Source organism: Natator depressus, chromosome 7 (genome assembly GCF_965152275.1).
Source record: "Natator depressus isolate rNatDep1 chromosome 7, rNatDep2.hap1, whole genome shotgun sequence".
Classification (NCBI taxonomy): Eukaryota; Metazoa; Chordata; order Testudines; family Cheloniidae; genus Natator; species Natator depressus.
Genome location: NC_134240.1, coordinates 7,318,185 through 7,336,391, shown reverse-complemented (window position 1 = coordinate 7,336,391; position 18,207 = coordinate 7,318,185). Strand labels below are relative to the sequence as shown.

At 44.1% G+C, this 18,207-nt stretch overlaps 1 protein-coding gene across 1 annotated transcript in view; it reads left to right on the top strand.

Moving 5' to 3' along the window:
* LRIG1 (leucine rich repeats and immunoglobulin like domains 1) overlaps nt 1-18,207 on the top strand; it is a 126,217-nt gene that overhangs the window by 70,389 nt on the left and 37,621 nt on the right. The gene's annotated exons all lie outside the window — the stretch shown is intronic.

The following is an 18,207-nucleotide window of genomic DNA, read 5'->3' as shown; positions in this document are numbered from 1 at the left end:
GATTTTGACTTCCTTTTGAGGATAGCTCTAAAGGAGAAATCTATTCACAGGAGGAACAGTTTGTATGTCTTCCAGTTTAATAAAGAGCAGCTGAAGGGAACCTCCCCCTGCTTTTGAAATGCAAAGGGATTGCACTGATATAGGAACAGAAGTGGCCTTGTTGCTTCCCAGCCAAGCTCCAAGTTACGCACACAAATAGCTCTTGCACTGGGGGTAGATTTAAGTCTGTACATCTGCTGTCTGGGTGATGAGAAGGCCAGATGTGCACAGGACAGTGACGCATTCCACTGTCCTAAAACCCGCTGCTTCTCCCTGTGACTGGATTGTTGCTGAGACAGTTCCTGTACTAGTGTCACACTAAAAGTTCCATTTCTTTCTCTGTTTCTCTGCTAAACGTTCATGATTTCAGTTTACCTATGAACTTTTAGACTCATTGCTTCTGAGTCCATGGTTGCACTGGCCTTCTAGTGCTCTCCCCCCCCAAAACAGCTGGGAGAAATATTATCCTTGTTAAGGGGCAACTTCTTTGGGCCCTGATCTTATTCATGCAGGTGGGCCTTGGCATGCACCCAGAGTCCAGTTGAAGTCACAAGACTCAACATACATGCAGGACCCTGCCCCTGCATCTCAGAATGCAATACTGGGGACCATGTTGCATAATAATTTGCCTTGGGTAAGTGCATGAGGTTCCATTGAAATGGCTGGATTTACACCCAGTTGCACTAGTTCCAGACTTGGCTCAAAGTGACTGAGGGCCAATTCTGTAGTCTTTATTCAGATGGTTCCGGCCCCCTCCCCCATCTCATTGGCGGGGGGAGAGGTGCTTCTGTATGGACTGCCGAGTTTGATCATCTCCATATAGTCTGTCTCACTCCACTTATTTTTGCTTCATCAATATTTAAAGACTAATAAAAATGAATGGAGGAAAATCAGGCTATTTATTATGCACACTTCTTACAGGAGTAACATAATGTATTCTTAAACCCACCTCTTCTGTTTGTTTTATTTGGAGTTCATACTAGGAATCTGGTTTGTAAAGTCTGCTGGTTGTTCAGGCCAACGTTTGCAAGAGCCTTGCCCAGTAAAGGAAGTTGTCATTAATCATGTTCTCCCAGACACCACGAGAAGAGACGCTGTTTTGACTTTTCTGTTTGGTTGTTGGAACCGTTCTGATCATTTGCATGTCCTCTTCAAGATTGCAAATATAATGCGGACACATGGAAACGGCAAAGGAGCTGAGTCTATTCCAGGGAAATGAGTAATCCTTCCTTTTTAGAAAAGCAGCAGCAGTGAAACAGATCTTCCTCAGGCCATGGCAAACAGAGCAGCAGAAAGAAATCTGGACAAACTTAAAGTGATATGCAGGCTAGAAGGAGGACGACAGAGATGGGGGTGTTTCCTGGATTTCTGTTTAACTCTTAATGTTGCTCGAGTAGATTTTTATGGTGAATGCTCCTCTTCTAAGGGGGGATCACCATCATGTAGAACAATGGGAACTTCGTTCTGTGCACATGGAAAACCATTTTGAGTAGGCTGTTTGGTTTATGTTGGACTAGGTCTGATCTCAGTGCCGTGCCTTAACATGCAGGCCAGGTTAGCTTCCTTCTTGTTTTGGATGGAGGGATGATGGTCTTGTGGGGCAAAGCATAAGATTAGGAGTCAGGACACTGGAGCTGTTTTGCTTCCTACAATACGTACTCACTGTGATCTAGGACCAGGCCACTTAACTGAGCCTCAGGGTCCCCAGTCCGTGAAGTGAGGATAGGATCTACCTCTATTTCAGGGTAGAATTAATTCATGAAGCATTTCCAGATGCTCAAAAGGTAGGTGCTCTGCAGAAGTGCAAGTTATTTGTCCACGATGACATTGCACGGGATGTCTTCCAGATTCTTTCCCTTGCAAATCGGACATAGATTAATCGTAGGAGTAGTTTGTAGTCATGGTCTTCTGGTAAAAATAACCTCATACTTGGATCTTGGGATAGCCAAAAATTACTACAATTAATATCTGCCAGTACGTTGTCTGTCTAATATAATGGCAAATATCAATAAAACACATCACAACAAAGAGAATTGTTGTGTTAGTTGCTCAGCGGTTGGACAGATTTAAACCATAAATAGTTGTTGAGTTAAACCAAAAGCTGCTTTTTTGTTGTCTTTTAGCACATTCAAATTGCCAGTTTGGACTGAGGTAACTCCAAACTAGTTTGCTCGAGGGGGAGTGAGAGCAATGAAAGCAGGTTAAATGCTGTCTAGATACATACTTTGTGAGTGGTTCCTGCCTTTTACAAAAGATCTTTAACTTCTATTGGTGTATATATTTCTAGCAGTCTACTTTAGGATTGCAGGATGTGAGTATTTTCAAGAGAGCTAGTCAACATTTTTTTCCAGACGGTTCTAATTTTCAGCCTTCAAGTGCTAGATAATATTCACTCACTTTTTATTTTATTTTATTTTATTTTATTTTATTTTATTTTATTTTTTTGTTGTTGTTGTAACAAAACTAGTTTTGGGGGAAAGAGAGACAGACTAACGAAACATATAGTATTTATGTAGCCTATATTCAGGCATGGACCAGAGAGATTAAAGCAAGAGTTGGAAGATCACCATTATTTGTAGAACACAGTAACACCCTGATGCCTTTACTAGCACTCCTGGCATCTTGACTGTCAACATTTTGAAAACACCACACTTTTGGCTGCCTGGAAGTATTGCGAAAGGCTCAAGAACTCAACCAATAGGCAATATGCTTGAGGGTCTATGTTTACAACAGGGATGAAACCATTTCAGAAGTCCTGCTCTCATTCTTTAAGGACACACAGGTTGGAAGGTACCCCCTGATATTTAACTTTGTTTACATGAGTGCTTGTACCATTATTACCACTGGCAGCATTAACCATGGTGGGAAAACTGGGAAGGAAGTGTAGACACAGCCCTATATGGTTGTGCTATTTAGCAAGGCAGTCTGGGAAAGCTAATGGATTCTGTTTTGTAGCTAAACAGGAATTGATGCTCCATACTAAGTAGACTGGCACCTTTTACCTGTGTTAAATTCCCCAAATAATTGCAGAGATAAACAAGAGATGATCATATTAAATGTTATGATCTTGCCATTGTAAAAATAATCCTCTGGGGGGGGGAACATCTGAGTGCTGGTTATTAAGGACAAAATGATCCTTCGTGAGTACAGATGAAATGATCGTTTAAGAGACCATTCTCCCATCCAAGACTGTACATAACTGTCACTGTTAGCGGGAGTTACACAACAAGTATTGATTGGGAGAAAGAGGTTAGTAGAATACATGGTCTGCCTGTTAATGTTCAGGGGAAGGTAATGAACACAGTCAGAAAATCCAGCAAGTAAATAGGCATGTGTGTGAAAAGAAATCTGTTGTGCTTAACTGTGAAAGAAGTGAGCATTTAGGAGTAAATCTGAAATATACACCATATATACTTGTTCATTAGCCAATTCGTTTATAAGCCGACCCCCCACAATGGATAGGTAAAAATGGCAAAAACTCTACGACCCTTTTATAAGCCGACCGTATTTTTCGGGGGTTGGCAAACTTTGGCTCCCAGCCCGTTGGGGTAAGCCGCTAACAGGCCAGGACGTTTTGTTTACCTGGAGCGCTTGCAGGCGTGGAGCCTCTCAGCTCTCAGCGGCTGCGGTTTGCCGTTCCCAGCCAGTGAGAGCTGCGGGAAGTGGTGGCCAGCATGTCCCTCAGCCCGTGCCGCTTCCTGCAGCTCCCATTGGCTGGGAACGGAAAACCGTGGCCAGTGGGAGCTGTGCCTGCAAGTGCTCCAGGTAAACAAAAGGACAATGTATTAGATATTCAATTCAATAATTCAATAGAGCTTAAAATCATCACATTCTGGTGTAGACCCGTTGATAAGCCGACCCCCGCTCTTTAATGGTTCACTTTTTTACGAAAAAAATTCGTCTTATGAACGAATATATATGGTGTGTGTGTGTGTGTATGCATGTATGTATGTATGTATGTATATTTGAGGGACAGCAGACAAAACAGAAAATGTACGTAGGAGTGATGCTGCTCAGGCTTAAAAGGATAATTTGTCTCCGCTATCCCGTTTATTGTAGTCCATAGATTGCGCTGGTGAGGTTGCTGAATGGAATGACTGTTAACGTCAGGGGAAGCAAAAGGTCTTTCTCCCTGAAATCAGTAGGGTACCACTAGCTAGAAACACTCCCTGGCCATGTTGAACTTAGGGAGTTCTCCAAGCCATAATCTTGAAACAATTAACCTACTTCCTTTTCAAAATAAGAGGAACCGAAGAAGTAAACATTTCTTTTAAAGAAGGTGAAGAATTGTATTGGATTAGTTGCAAGTTAAGTGTGCACCGGTGACTTCCACGCTCCCTGGTGGTATGTCTAGGAAGTGGATGGAGGCATATCTCTGTTATAAGCCTGGGTTAGTACAATACCGATTTTGCTTCAGATCTCTAGTTTTGAATTCACTGAACCTTTTGGACCCACTTTTTTGCAGAATCCTTGCCCTTACCTTTCCCGTTTCAGTGTATTGTTAGAAGGCAGGATGCATGGATTTGTCAGTTTGGGGCGATTTCATTAGCCAAGAAAACAAATGTGAACATTGCTCTTCGACGCAGGAGCTTTTTCTCTTGAAGGCTGAACGGTCTCAGCTGGGCTGTAGAAAGCCCACCAGGGAGGTCTGCCCAGAAGCTATCCGCCTGCCTCACAGCCTTGCTGACAACACAGATAAGCCCTTTCAGCAGAGCATGTGTGTGTGTTATGTTAGGACAGACTAGCCAGTCGGCATCCTATCTTCTGGGTTTCTAAAGTGTTAACAGGAGCCTTGATTTAGGGATGTTTGTCAATAACTCGTTTCGCATCTTCAAGGGTAAGATCCATGGCTGACTGGAGTCAGCAGGAGCTGCATCAGTCCCTACGAGACTAGACAAAATGTTGTGGTACCAGCATGTCATTGCTGTCTCAACTGGTTCCTGAGCTGGGGTGATAGAATCCTCATTAAATCCATGTGTTTTTATTGTAATCCAATCAAAGATGTTAGTAAATGTGCTAGGCCAGTGAGTCAAACTGTAGCTTGCAGGCAGACACGGTGTGCGATTTCAAGCAATCTGCTTGTAATTAGCATTTGGATGAATGTCCCAGAGTCTACAGCAGAGCTGTGCAATTTGGTTTGTGCTTAAAAGTTACTCCTCTGCCCTTGATTTTCCCCTCCCCAGCCCTGCAGAGGAGGAAGAGCAAAAGCAAAACAAGGCAAGCCCCCAAACACACACACTGACTATTCTGACAATAAATCGCAGGGGGCCTTAACTTCTCGACATTGCTCATTGCTTTGGTATGTAAAGTAAAGCTGAAAATAGTGTCACGATTTAGGGGTACTGTTTTCAAAAGCGCCTACGACCCAATGACTTTCAGTTGAAAACTTTACCCTATATGACCTGTGAGAGGATCGAGAGGATGATGCAGGCTTTCCAGCTTTGGGAGTGGGATGTGGTGGCTTCTTTTTGCTCAGAACATCACCTGGGGATGATTAGATTTGTCTTTTCACTCGGACTAGTTCTTATCAACTCTCAACCTGCTCTGCTCCTTTTCACAAATCCACTTTGTCTTTGAGGAGAACAACGATGATGATTGTTTTTGGCATCACAGTGGGTGCCCAAAGGCCCCAGGGCCCCTTTCTTGCTAGGCAGTGGGCAAACACATTGAAGGAGTCAGTGTCTGCCCCGAAGAGCTTACTGTCTGTAAAGGCAACAGGTGGAGACAGGTATTCAACGTAGGAGCAAACGAATCAGGGCAGTCCAGGCTATTTGCATGTATGTGTTTATATTTTTCATTTATATCACAAAGTCTTCATTTTATGGGAGTTTTCAGGGGACGGGGCACTCAGGTTTGAATTGTGGGAGGGGAAGGGATTGTTGAAATAAAAGGTGAATATATTGGGGCAGGAAGAGAGAGAGAAAAGAAAAGGGAAAGAGAAAAGCTAGAAGGGCAATGGGCAGGGAGGGTGGGGGTGGGCAGTTGAGAGGTTGCAATGGGAAGGGAAGTGCCAGGATGATGGGGGAACAACCACTAATGACAATACAGCCAGTAAAGGGAGGAGGGCGGGGGAAAGAAATGTGAAGTCCAGTCCTCTGTCTTGGATGAATGACACTGTCAAGGAGCTGTGAAGGCTCCTCCAGGCTGCTGCTCTCCATCTGGAAGAGGGGAGACTATTGGGTCTAGTGCCACAGCAAGACCCTCTGGGTCATGAAGAGAGACAGAATTGGGCCAGGAAGCCCTTAACTTACTCCCTGAACCCTCAGCTGCTGAAGGAGAAGCCCTGAGGAACTTGGGAATTCCATATCACGCCCCAGAGTGAGGCCAGGAGACCCCTATGTGGCCCTCAACAACATAGCACATGGGTGACTCTCTTCAACTATAAACAGTATCATCTGTATCAAAGACATACGGTTGCTTTAGCCCAGCGGCTACATCGACCTGCCTGCTTCACCTCAAGCTATGCCCTGAAGCTGACCAAACTGTGACAAACCAAGGAAGTTCCACAGATGAGTAGCCTCTGGCCAAGATGTCCCACCACCAGTCCTGGGAACCAGCAGGAGAAGCAGCCGGCCCCTCTTAAAAGGGTCACAGGGAGAAGTCTCACAGCTTTGTAGATCATTTTGAAAACCTTTTGAACTGCACCTGGAAGCCACAGATAGGGTGGTGCCCAGGGGTTGGGCTCACGCAGTTTGTGGAGATGTGACCTTCACCAAGGACGAAGGGCATTTTACGTGGCCTCTATACCAGATCTATACCCTTTGTGAATGTGTAACTTTAAAAGAAACCAGAGCACTGAAGTCACAATATATAAGGTATCTGAAAGTCAGCAACAAGTGTCTGGTGCTTGTGAACAGCTCTGTAACTAGTGGGACAGTTGCATGTGTGACACAGGCTGCCTTGTCTCGAGACCTCTTAATTTGCTTTGATGTCATAACAGGTTTTGTAATCTGCTAGGCAGATAAGACAGTCTCTGTGCTGAGAGACTAATACCCTAATTCTGCCTATCCCACATGTTTTACTCTCTCAATGGGAGCAGCAGGATCAAATGCCGAAGGCATAGGAAATTGTGTGTTGTAAAAGATATCAAAAATCACATGATGGTTAGATCAAAAGTCTGCTGTGAATAAATGCAGATCAAAACCAGGAGGGAATTTTTTTTAAACTACATCAGTTGTATCAATGTGCTCAGGAAAAGACCTTGTGCTCTGACGTGTCCAAGTTCCAAAAAACCTTAAATGAGTGCTGAAAATGCAAAGGATCCAGGGAGTAAGACTCTGAGTTCTTCTCATTTACTTGTGAAAGATTTTATGTCTTCTAAGTTTTCATCAAGCTAGCTTAGCTTTTTTCTTAACACACAGAATCTACTGGCCTGTATCCTGTAAAACATTGGCTTAAGCAGGTTAGCATAAGTATAGTAGGCCTGTGTCCCTTAGCACAGATAAAATGGCCCGACAGTTACCCTAGATTTTGAGGAACTTGGAATAGCTTGCTCAATAGAAGGAGTTGGTATCTAATGGTACCAGGCAACAGAAAGAACACTGAACTGATACTGGGCTTGGATATTTTAGGACAGAATTGTGATGTCTAACCACGAACTTGCTTGAGCAATAAGTGACATATATGATAATGAGTTAAATGGCATTAATATGTTAACCTACAGTATAAGAGCACACCAATACCATGAGGGTGAGAAAGTTGGATTTGGACATGGAAGCCTGGGCATCAGAATGAATATTCATGATAGTGCTCACGCCTAGTAATAGGGCAAACCACCATGGGTTAGTTTCCCATAATTGACCCTTCAGCTCTTTATTGTTATCTACCACCAATCTTTGGGCTTTTGGGAATCTGGGCCATTGGACTCATTCAGCATGCCAGAGACAGGGCTGGTCCTTTGTCTCTCACCACCAGGCCCTCAAGGAAAGGCATAAGTATGAGCATATGCAAGGAATGATACTACAGATATCCCCAATACTGTATTTCTTCCTATCTGGTTAGATGGTTTGGAGCTTTTCTATTTATTAGTAAAGACAGTTTTAATAAAAATCGCAAAGGCTTTTGCTTTGTCCTCAGGGTGTGTCCTTGCCATGCAACCCGAGGTTCCCTACAAGATATTGAACTTGTCGGTTTTAGCTCTGATTCTGGGACAAGAACCCTGTTACCCTCAGCTCATTAATTAGCATTGATTAGCAATCAATACAATTATTATTACCCCTTAAAGGATCAGGCAACAGCATACACACACAGTGTGTTGGGGTTACGTCCAAGGGGTTGTTGTGGGGTACTTCAGAATGCCTGCATCTGGGTGTGAGGATCAAATGATATCAAATGAGGTGTGAGTTCACTGAAGAGCTAGAGGAATCCTATGCAATGAGGTGGAGGCAGAGCCCGGGAGACTGAAAAAGACAGATACATATAAAACATGAAGGGCAGGTCTACACTGCAGATTGGCATCAGCATAGCTGTAGCGCGGCTGGTGAAGATGCTCTAAGCCGACGGCAGAGAGCTCTCCTGTTGGCTTATTAACTCCACCTCCGCTCTCCCACCGACATAGTGCTGTCTACATGTGGGGATTAAGGTCAGTATAACTATGTCGCTCGGGGTGGGGTGGGGGGGCGGATTTTTCACACCTGGAGCAACGTTGTTGTACTGAAGTAAGTATGTAGTGTAGACCAAGCCTAAGGTGTTTGCTGAAGGTCAACAAAAAGGTGTGGAGTATTTGGGTGGAGTCTGGTTGGGGCTGTTACTGTGCCCTGATGGGAAAAGTTATCAGATTTATTAGAGATGACACCAGGAGGATTTCTCTGCGTTCTGTAGGAGTCGGTGGAGAATGGTGCTTTTTCTGCTGAATTTTTAACCCAATCTGTGGAATACTGTAGAGGCCTGGTAATTCTGTAGGGCAATGTTTTCCATCAAAGGGCTGTTGTCTATTGAATTCTATACTCTCTTTTCCCGCAAGGGTATTTGTTCTGTTATTACCAAGTGTGGCCTTCCAGTGGGTCTGCCATTTTAACTTTATTTCCTGCTCCTTAGTTTGAAAGTCGAGCATTGTGAACATTACAAAGGCAGTGTTAGAATAATTACCGGCCACCTTCACTGAGCTATTTAATCAATCAGTGTCTTAAGCCCTGGCAGTGTTGTACAGTTCCTGTAGCCCGATGTTAAAATGATTTAAAGCTAGTAGTGCGGAGCTGCAGCCGGTCAACTGTGTTCGTTCTCTGAGCACCTCTTAGAACCAGGCCTGCTTTTCAAGTTGGTGGGAAGCTCCATGTGTTGAGATGTTGGCAACCCGGTAGGGCTGTGAGCTGAATAAATGTACACTCCCTTGTGGTAGTTTGCCCTGTTGACTGTGGGAATACGTGTGGGGCCCCTGTCATCAGTCGGACATTGGAGGCTCCCTGTGAAACTGTTTGGCTCATGGCAGAAGCTGAGGTAATGCAACTCTTAAATGAAGTAATCTCTAAGCGAATGTGTGCGCGCACATACATGGGGCTGCTGAGCCACAGCTAGTTAGCTGTTGGAGGTGGGGATTTAGACAAGAACCTGTCTGTGCCTGTGGAAATGAGCTGGAAAGGGATATCCTACAGATGTGGTGGTTTGGTAGCGAGTTCTGTTTCTCTGATCCCTGTAATGCGGAGAGGCTCACTGGTGTGGGAAATAGCATTAGGGAGCAAAACCCTTTTCAACCTGGGGGAGTTTTCCATCTTCAGCTCAACAAACCCCAGCCCATCATCTTTCTTTTCAAGTCACGCGGGGCCGGATGAGGAACCCTTTAGTCACACTGGTCTCACACAAGTAGACCCATTGACTCCCCTGGAACAGTTTGTGTGAGTAACTTCCTTCCAGTGTGGTGGGGGCTCATACCCTGGCCCTTCACTGACGTGCTGAAATAGCTAACGTGCTGTCTACTTGAAGGCAGCTGCCCGGCTGTGTGCAAGGGGACAACCAGGAAAATCCCATCTCCCCAGCTGCTTCCTGGTGCTAAATGTCCCCAACCTAATTTTCTGTAGTGCTGGGTGCCCAAATCTCCCGTGGACGGCAGCCCAGAAAGGAACTGTCTCCTGCTCTTCCTCCTGGGTATTTTTGGGTTGGTTGGCATTTATTTTTTACTTGCTCTTTACATCAGTTAGCAGCAGCCAGACCCTTGGTGTCCACGCCACTCTAGGAAATGCACGGGGGAATTACCAGAGTGCAGTAAGATGGGTACAAAATGCCACTTATCAGTGAAGTGTAAGATGATGGTGCTAGGGGTCCGACTTTTGAGGGGCTGTGATATTTAATGTACCATTGGGGTGTGGGCCGATGTGAGTAAATATCTCATCCTTATTGTTGCAAAAGCAACATTCCTGATGGGACAGCGAAGCAGTGTAGTTTTCCTGCGTTGGCACACGGAGAGCATTCAATTATAGAGCTGTGTCTGCCTCAGGCCCTACACCTGGCCCCAGCATGTAGATAGCCTGTGTCCTCTGGAGCTGAGGCGGTGGGGGAGGGCTGGAGAAGGAATTCTCCAACCCTCAAGGCTACTCTGGGGCAGCTGAATTAGCTTGTGTCCATTTCCCCCACAGAACTGCTGTAAGATATGTCTGAGACTTCTGGGGGGAATTCAGCCACCCTCTTCTTGCACAAAACCTCATGCCCACTGTTGGCAAGGAGACTAAACCTTCTGGCTAGTGGCCCCCTTGGATTATTCGTTCGAGGATGCAATAAGCTCACCAGAGTTTTGTGAGCTGTGTTCTGACTTTAATACCAAACTGGCGGTGTCCTTTGTGACTTTCCTCACACCCTCCCGCCGCCGCCTGCTTATAGCTGTGAAGAGTTTACTTAATGCATGTCCGTCCTCAACTGCTGTCGCGGTGGCCAAATGTAGCCTATGAAGGAAAACCCAAAAGCTAGTGAGTGAAGTTGCTCAGGGATCACTACAATGTATCATTGTCGGTGGAGAGGATGTATAGCGCATGGAATAGACTTTCTGCCATGGTTATGTGTAGTAAGTTGGATTTAGCTTGAGTGAATCTACCGCTTGTGTTCCTTGCTTTGTGCTTATTACATGATGGCTGTAAGAACCCAACAGAAAATGGGGAGAATTTTTGTATTATGCACATTATAAAGTCCAAGTAGGAAGGGGCCCTCGGGAGAGAGGAGGCCGTGGAATACCTCTGGGGTGAAAGGCAATTTGACTTCTGGGGATTACAGACTGTGTGAGTATTGGAGAGTATTATCTAGTTAAGAAGCTGGTTGGCACAACTTGTGCAGGACCCTAGAGTGCAACGGCTGCTTGTTTTGCAACTGGTCTACTCTTGTTGTGCGTGCGATCTCCACCTGAACAAACAGAGCTGAGGCTATATCTGCTGCAGCACGAGAATCTGCCAAAATTCCCCAGTGAACTGATGATTCAGAGCATCTGAGAAAAGTGGGGGCTGCTTACATGGATCCTCGCTTCCTGCCTGGAGAATAACCCATGCAATTTTGCTCTGAAATGACAGTGGCCCTGTTCCCTTAAATAAATACAGCACGTGTTCCTTTTGGGGAGGTTGGACTACTGACAAATATGTACAATTTGTTCTGATGGTAAAATCTAAACCTTATAGGTGGTGATGTGCACAGTGACATGATGTAGTGCAGTATTTCTCAACCTTTTTGATACCAGAGACCAGCTTGCTGCCTTCCTGAATGGTGCCAGGGAAATCTTAGAGACTGGCACCAGTCCACAGACTGGCTGTTGAGAAACACTGATGTAGTGCATGCAAGTTAGATGCACCTGCCGGCAAAGTTGGGGGCTGCAAAGGACCATTTGTATAGCGTGACCAATGATATTTATTATTCATAAATACTTAGCCATTTAAGTTTGCGGGGAGAAGGTTGATCTCGTGGCTAAAGCACAGGATTAGGAATCTAAAGTGCGGGGCTCTCTGCCCAGTCCTGCAACAGACTTTCTGCACAGCCTTCGGCAAGTCAGTTAATCTCTCGTGTGCTTCCCTTCATATAACTAACCTGATTTCATTCCAGGGGTAATAGTTTGCCTCCAGTAAAGCGGTGGAGTTCTGCTGGAATAAAATACTTTTAAAGAACAAAGCTTTGAATAGTAATATTTTTAGGGTCACATGAGAAGCTTTATCCTCTTGGTTTATTGTATAGTTCAAAACATATGAACTGACTTACAAACACATTCTCCCTCTGTCCCCCATTGGCACTGAATTGATTTATAGTTTTCTCAGGGCTTTTTTCTTTCCTTTAAAGAGATATAGACATACACCAAAAATAATGGTCAGTGAGGCAGGTCTTCAGCTGACTTCAGTGGAGCTCTAGCCATGTGCACCAGCTGGGACTCTGCCCCGTAAGGTTTTGAGGATGGAAAATGTAACCCCACAATTCAGGTTAAATTAGGTTTAAAGATGTGGTGGAGGGGAAGGCAGATGCTTTTCATGTTCCTCATTTTGCAGCAGTTGGGTGCAATCCAACCAAACTGAAAATACACCGTATCTAATTCTACTCGATCCAGGGGTAAGGGCTTGAAAAACTTCTTGCACACATAGTAGTGAGAGGCAGATGCAGGGCACGGTGGAGGTACCATCAAGGTCCAGAGATAGTGCCTTAGTGAAAGCCCTGCCAGCTACCCAAAGCTCATGTGCAGAAGGAGGAATCTGGGATTTCTACCAATGTGCTGCAGTCACTTTCCCCTACTTGAGGGCTCCATTGTTTTCATACCAGCCTCTGATTAAGTTATCTGATGAATCTGAAACTCTGCTGCCTCCACTCTCCCATCTCCTGTCTGCAAGAGGAAGCCTTGGGGAAGGTGTGTGTGTCTGTCACTCCCTTCCCCCCCCACCCCCACTTCCTTCAGCATCATGGCTGCTGCGGGAAGGGGAGAAATGAAAGGTCTCTGTTACTCTATCCGACCTCATGGTTTTTTGGATACCCCTCCCCTGTGAAAAAACAACGAGGTGTCCTTGTGGCACTTCAGAGACTAACAAATTTATTTGGGCATAAGCTTTCATGGGCTAAAACCCACTTCATCAGATACAGTTTTTAGCCCATAAAAGCTCCTCGTTGTATTTGCTGATACAGACTAACACGGCTACTGCTCTGAAACCTCCTCCCCTGTGATTAGCTATAGCCTCTGCCTCTACTGATGCTCACAGCTATGCCAAGAGGCAGCAATGTGAAACCGGCATTATTCTTGATCATTATGCTCTGCAGCCCTCAGGGTGCTGAATATCACAGTGAGACTAACCTGAGTTTCAGTTTGTCTGTTATTATTTGACAAAGCTAAGAGCAGCAGCTCAGGCACCGGAGATGCCTGACTACAGACTCAGGAAGGCAATGGGAGATTTGGTTTGCATTCAGCTCACTTGTGGAAACTTTTCTTCACGACCATGTCTATTAGCAATGTCATTTTTTGTTTTAAATTAAAGCATAAATCTACAGATATGGGTTGTTTAAGCCCCCTTCATACATGTGACGAAAGCTGCCCATCTAGCAGAGGCTAGTGAGAAAGTGAGGCTTTTATGCTCTGCTTAGAGGACAGGTAGGGAAAATGTGGGCTGAACAATGTACAGTCCCATGCAGTGTACCTTAGCCAGATGGCACTTCTGTCTGGGGTGAGAGCAGTGGGGACGTGTGCCATGAATCTTCTCCGATGTTTCTAAGGGAAGAAGGTCTTAATGCTGTCAGCTTCTTCTAACCTTGCTGGGAATTGGGGTGGGAAATACTGCCAGAGAGAGAGCAGAATGATGGCGTGTAATTCCAGGCACCAGTTAGTCACGGTATATTTGATCCATCTCATGTAACACTGTGTTTGATCTAACGCTTGACCGTGCCCTCTTTGCCTGGCCTTTCCCTGACATCAGCCCTTGGTTTCCTTCAGTAGCAAGCGCCTGTAATTCTCCATGGCCAGGAGGTCTGGCTCCTTTGCTACTTGACCATTTTGAAAATATTACCCAAGAGTAAAAATTGACTTTTTATCCCTCGATTTCTCTGCCCTCTAGTTGTTTCTAAACTCCCCCTTTATGCTCATTCTGAGAATGTGTTTGAATGTTAATAGGACTGTAGCCGAAATACATATTCGCTCAAGTCTGTCTCTGTTTTGAAGCTTGGTTTTATTTTTGATGCTTATAACAGGTGTTGGTTTAATAGGTTTGCTGTATTTGGTTTTTTCTCCCCAGAGCCCAGCCAGCACTGTAAATTGACACTAGATGAAGGCTAAACATGTGATTTCTCCCCGCCTCCACTCTTCTCTCACATTAAACATTTGCAGTGCACACTACTACAGCTCAGACAGCATCGACTCAGGTCTTGTCTCTTTGAGAAATTTGCACTGATCTAATTTAAATCCATTTAAACTGATTTAAACTGGTGCAAACCTTCTTATTATCCATTGAAGAGTGGCTTTCTTTTGCTTAATTTAAACTGATTCCTAATAGGGTGAATCTAAAGTGAAATAAGCCTGTTTGAAACTTAAATAAGGGAGTCCACACAGCTTTCTGAACAGGTTTAACTACACCCTATGTTGAATTGGCCAGTGCACCTTTATTGTATAAAAAAGCCCTTTGTAGCAGTGAAAGGTGAATTCTCTTTCAATTAGTACCAGTGGAAAATGCCTCACCAGCCTGTTTATCAATAAATATTCATTAAAACATTTAGCACTAGGGATATCCCCGGGGATTAAGGTGTAACTTTACCTCTAAAATACAGGCCTGGATTCCTGGAAATGCTGTGATCTTTTGAACTTGCGCCATCTGTCTTTCCCCCCGACTTAAAAAACCAACCGCCCTCCCCCCCCACAACCCTTCTCTTTGTTTCCTTTGAACATTCCATTTGCTTTTTAAATTTTAAGCCATTGAGCAGTGCCGAAGACTGCCAAGGAAGTATTCACTACTTGTTGGAAACCGGATCTCAGCTTTTGGCTGGGTTGGGGAGTGGATGGTTTGGGAGGTTCATCTGAATAGTTTGGAATACCGGTGGGCATGTTCCACAGCTGTACAAAGATGAGGAAAGCGAACATAGCGGATTATGTAGGATTTACTTTGCACTTAGAATATTTTGCTCATTTAGTACCTTTTATAGCCATTACAGACCTGAATGAGTTTAGCCTCACAGCATCCTGGTCAAGACAGATGAGTAAACTGAAGGTACAGAAGAGTCAAGTGACATGCCCTAGGCATGAGTCAGTACCAGAGCTGGAAGCTAGATGGTCAGAGACTTGGCTGCCAGTCCTGGCTCTAATGATTGGATCTCATATTAAGCATAGTCATCTTGTACTCTTGCGGTAACAATGGCTGAAATGAGACAGTAAAATTGTTCCCATGGGTTGTGCTGCATGGGGAAGCGTTGGGGGGAGCACCATGTATTTGTGTTTCAAGGCTGATCAGGTATTTTCGTTGAACTTTCTTCTGTAATCTGTGCAGTCTAGTAAGTTAAAATAAGGAGTACACAGTAAAATCCCCCTCTTTCCCAGCCATTGTGAAGGGGGAGGAGAGATCAGGGCATAACGTCCTCACAATTTACTCTGCTTTCAAATTGCCTTGGGACTGGTAAGGAAGGAAACTGAGTGAAAAAGTCCCAAGCCATAACAGGAAGGGTTAAACTGTGTTTCGGTGTCTATTGAAAGCACAAAAAAGAAAATGTAATCAAGCTGGTGAAGGTTTGGAATAAGTTGTATTTATATCACACGCTGTGTATAGGAAAAGTCGTCAGGGCTGGTTTTGTTTGAAGTGCGATGTTCTGAGATGGCGCAGTGCTCGCAGCAAACTGTCTGACGTTCCCCAGCTGGAACTGGCTGGAGGTGGTGCTGGGAGTCATTACTTACCGCTGGAGTTGGCCCATCTTTGAGAGGGGGAGAGAGAGAGAAGCCTGGCTTTCCTATGTGAAATAATGCACATCCCCACCCCCTCCTTAATCTATTAGCTGCAGCACAAGAAAAAGCAACAGCTGAATGGACGGAAGTCACCTGGAAACTGCTTGAACATGGCTCAGACCAAAATAGTATCTTCCACTTCACCCACCTTTTCCTTTCCTTCTTAAACTGGGCCCTATGGTAAACTCTGGGACATTGTGCTTTTGATGCATGGTATACATACAGTAATATTAATATTCCAAAAAATGACCGTCTGTTTCTACTTCTGAACTGCTCTGCATGACTGAAGCCATTTCATGCTTTCAGTCCCTTACAGAGTTACTGCTTTTTGTGTTTAGTAATCACCAGGTAATTTATAGATTCTTGACGTTCTTTTGTATGAAGCTACAATTCCTGGTAATTTACAGATAGATTTTGATTGCGGTTACAACAGTAGGTCTGAGATTAGAGTTGAACGCATAGTTCCTGATTCAGCACAGCTTTGAAACGCACGCTTAAGTTTATTCCTATTTAGCAAAGCACTTAAGAATGTGTTTATCCGATGAAGTGAGCTGTAGCTCACGAAAGCTTTTGCTCAAATAAATTTGTTAGTCTCTAAGGTGCCACAAGTACTCCTTTTCTTTTTATCTTTTAAGAACATGCTTTGCGGAACAGAAATGGATTTTAAGTGTGTTGCTTAAAGTTAAGTATGTTCTTAGGTGCTTTCCTGAATTGGGCTTTTAGCCACGGTTTGTTTTAACATTACCTATTATTGCACTCATTTGAAAGGGATCCTGTCAGCTTGAAAAATCATATTTCTGTCTGAAAAGGAACCTGCTGAAGTGACAAATTCAGATTATTAACACAAGGCAATGGGTGTAAGAGAAATTCTTTTCTCCAGGAGTTTAATTTATGGATGTGACAGCCCCTTTTGCATAGTCCATTTCACTGTTTTCCCTTAGGCATACAATCAGAATATACAGTCAGAATATACAGTATCAGGGTATGTCTACATGGGGATTAAAAAACCCATGGCTGGTTCAGGTCTGCTGATTGAGGCTCAGGCTAGGGGTTAAAAATTGGTGTGTAGACACTCAAGCTCCAGTTGCAGGGCTTTTATTGCCATGTAGACATACCCTCTGGGGCTCTGTCCAGGCTCAGGGATCCCTCTCATGTAGAATTCATTGCAGGAATGAGAGGGCCAAAGTTTGTTTCTTCCTTGCTAAAAAGACCTTTACATATATCAATAAGGGGAGCAAAAATAAGTTATTTCAAATGTTTTTAAGGATTTTTTTTTTTTTTTAAATTTCAGGATGCAGGGCTTGAGTCTCATTTATTCTAAGGCCTGTTTATGCCACCTGGCAGCATATAAAGGGGCTTTCCTTACTGCAAGACCCCTTTTCATGGCCAGGATGGTGCAAAAGGGGCCTTAGGATAAAATGTTCAAAAGTAGCTAAGTAACTTGGGATCCTAAATCCCATTGACTTTCAATGAGATTTAGACTCCTAAACCATTGAGACGCCTTTTGATAATTTTACCCTCGACATAAATGAGAATCGGGCCTATCATATTCCAAGGGTGATTCATCAGACAGTGGAATGTTTGAAACTGACTAATTTAAATTTGACACAGTGTCTTTTTAAACCACCAGCTTAGTCTGTGGAGAAACCATCAGTTTGTATTAACGAGAGGGAAAGAGGACATTGTGCTGTGGAGAGAGATCTTTCCTCACCATTCGTTAAAAACATTTTCAATTCGCTGAGCTGGGCTTCTGTTAAAGGGTTTTGTCTGGACTTATAAAGGCCGGGGAGGGTCTGGAAACAGAGAGAGGGAGATGGCAAGGACATGTTCAAAGATAAATGCCTGCATGTGAGTACTGGATCCCAAGTGTTTGTTTAAAAGAGATTCCTCTGGATCTGGAGAGCCTGGTGTTCCCATTTTGCATTCAAGAATGCTTTGGCTGGCTGCTGGCTCCCCACCCCTCTCCATTTACTTAGAGGGTAGCTGGCGTGATTAAGCTGTAGTCTTTGTCTGAAATCACTTTATCTCTTATTATTCAACAGGTTCTCAAGTGTCTGTGAATGTCTCTATTTAGAGCTGTCTGTTTCAGCCTTGCTGGTAATAGCAATGGCTGTTCATGCTGGTCTAAATTCATGTCAGTCATCTGCTTTACTACTTGTGTCTAATGCCCAATATATAGAGAGAGATTTTAAAGTTTGGTTACTGTTCTTCCTTCTGAGTCAGGCCAAAAAGGAGTTAGAAAGAAAAGAGAGGGCTTTTATTTTAAAACTAAACTCTCCAGGTGCAAACAGATTTGGAGCTCTTCAGTTGTT